General features: G+C 40.2%; 1 non-coding gene and 2 pseudogenes across 1 annotated transcript; all 3 read left to right on the forward strand.

The window, feature by feature from the left end:
• Nucleotides 1-252: 252 nt before the first annotated feature.
• Nucleotides 253-371, forward strand: LOC127981324 (5S ribosomal RNA). Its single transcript, XR_008160292.1, has one exon. It is a non-coding gene; the product is annotated as a 5S ribosomal RNA (ribosomal RNA).
• Nucleotides 372-1306: 935 nt separating this feature from the next.
• Nucleotides 1307-1425, forward strand: LOC127979926 (uncharacterized; annotated as a pseudogene).
• A 477-nt stretch (nucleotides 1426-1902) lies between these two features.
• Nucleotides 1903-2021, forward strand: LOC127979906 (uncharacterized; annotated as a pseudogene).
• The last annotated feature ends 479 nt before the right edge of the window (nucleotides 2022-2500 follow it).

The following is a 2500-nucleotide window of genomic DNA, read 5'->3' on the forward strand; positions in this document are numbered from 1 at the left end:
GACTGCCTAGGAATACCAGGTGCTTTAAACTTTTTGGATATTTTTCACGAATTATATACTAATCTTGCAAAAAAAAAAAGTCAATGCCCAATCTCTGAATCTTAGCAGGTTTAGGTCTGGTTAGTACTTGGATGAGAGACCGCCTAGGAATAGCAGGCTTTTTAAGATTTTGGGTTTTCTTTCCTACTTATATAATGTACTGGCCAGTAGATTGGCAGAACTTTAAATAGCCCTCTCTTCGGAGCAGTCTTCGCTTACGGCCATACCAACCTGGCTATGACCGATCTCATTTGATCTCGGAAGCTAAGCAGGTTTGGGCCTGGTTAGTACTTGGATGGGAGACCGCCTGGGAATACCAGGTGCTGTAAGCTTTTTGGAAATTTTTCACTTAGTATAGAACAATTTTGCCAAAACATAGAGTCAATGGCCGATCTCTGCATATTAGCAGGTTTGGGCCTTGTTAGTACATGGATGGGAGACTGCCTGGGAATACCAGGTACTTTAAACTTTGTGGATATTTTTCATGAATTATATAATAATCTTGCAAAAAAAAAAGAGTCAATGGCCGATCTCTGAATATTAGCAGGTTTGGGCCTTGTTAGTACATGGATGGGAGAATGCCTGGGAATACCAGATGCTTTAAACTTTTTGGATATTTTTCACGAATTATATAATAATCTTGCAAAATAAATAAATAAAAAAAAATAATAAAATAAAAGAGTCAATGCCCGATCTCTGAATCTTAGCAGGTTTGGGCCTGGTTAGTACTTGGATGGGAGACCGCCTGGGAATACCAGGTGCTGTAAGCTTTTTGGAAATTTTTCACTTAGTATAGAACAATTTTGCCAAAACATAGAGTCAATGGCCGATCTCTGCATATTAGCAGGTTTGGGCCTTGTTAGTACATGGATGGGAGACTGCCTGGGAATACCAGGTGCTTTAAACTTTTTGGATATTTTTCACGAATTATATAATAATCTTGCAAAAAAAAAAGAGTCAATGCCATGTCTCTGCATATTAGCAGGTTTGGGCCTTGTTAGTACATGGATGGGAGACAGGCTGGGAATACCAGGTGCTTTAAACTTTTTGGATATTTTTCACGAATTATATAATAATCTTGCAAAAAAAAAAGAGTCAATGCCTGACCTGTGCATATTAGCAGGTTTAGGTCTGGTTAGTACTTGGATGAGAGGCCGCCTAGGAATACCAGGCGATTTAAGCTTTTGGGTTTTCTTTCCTACTTATATAATGTACTGGCGAGTAGATTGGCTGAACTTTAAATAGCCCTCTCTTCGCAGCAGTCTTCGCTTACGGCCATGCCAACCTGGCCATGCCCGTTCAAGTCTGATCTCGGAAGCTAAGCAGGTTTGGGCCTAGATAGTACTTGGATGGGAGACTGCCTTGAGATACCAGGTGCTGTAAGCTTTTTGGAAAATTTTCACTTAGTATAGAACAATTTTGCCAAAACATGGCCGATCTCTGAATATTAGCAGGTTTGGGCCTTGGATGGGAGACTGCCTGGGAATACCAGGTGCTTTAAACTTTTTGGATATTTTTCACGAATTATATAATAATCTTGCAAAAAAAAAAGAGTCAATGGCCGATCTCTGAATATTAGCAGATTTGGGCCTTGTTAGTACATGGATGGGAGACTGCCTGGGAATACCAGGTGCTTTAAACTTTTTGGATATTTTTCACGAATTATATAATAATCTTGCAAAAAAAAAGAGTCAATGCCCGATCTCTGCATATTAGCAGGTTTAGGTCTGGTTAGTACTTGGATGAGAGACCGCCTAGGAATACCAGGCGATTTAAGCTTTTGGGTTTTCTTTCCTACTTATATAATGTACTGGCGAGTAGATTGGCTGAACTTTAAATAGCCCTCTCTTCGCAGCAGTCTTCGCTTACGGCCATGCCAACCTGGCAATGCCCGTTCAAGTCTGATCTCGGAAGCTAAGCAGGTTTGGGCCTGGATAGTACTTGGATGGGAGACTGCCTTGAGATACCAGGTGCTGTAAGCTTTTTGGAAAATTTTCACTTAGTATAGAACAATTTTGCCAAAACATGGCCGATCTCTGAATATTAGCAGGTTTGGGCCTTGTTAGTACATGGATGGGAGACTGCCTGGGAATACCAGGTGCTTTAAACTTTTTGGATATTTTTCACGAATTATATAGTAATCTTGCAAAAAAAAAGAGTCAATGCCCGATCTCTGAATCTTAGCAGGTTTGGGCCTGGTTAGTACTTGGATGGGAGACCGCCTGGGAATACCAGGTGCTGTAAGCTTTTTGGAAATTTTTCACTTAGTATAGAACAATTTTGCCAAAACATGGCCGATCTCTGAATAATAAAAGGTTTGGGCCTTGTTAGTACATGGATGGGAGACTGCCTGGGAATACCAGGTGCTTTAAACTTTTTGGATATTTTTCACGAATTATATAATAATCTTGCAAAAAAAAAAGAGTCAATGCCAGGTCTCTGCATATTAGCAGGTTTGGGC

The sequence above is a fragment of the Carassius gibelio genome, chromosome B19 (assembly GCF_023724105.1).
Source record: "Carassius gibelio isolate Cgi1373 ecotype wild population from Czech Republic chromosome B19, carGib1.2-hapl.c, whole genome shotgun sequence".
NCBI lineage: Eukaryota > Metazoa > Chordata > Actinopteri > Cypriniformes > Cyprinidae > Carassius > Carassius gibelio.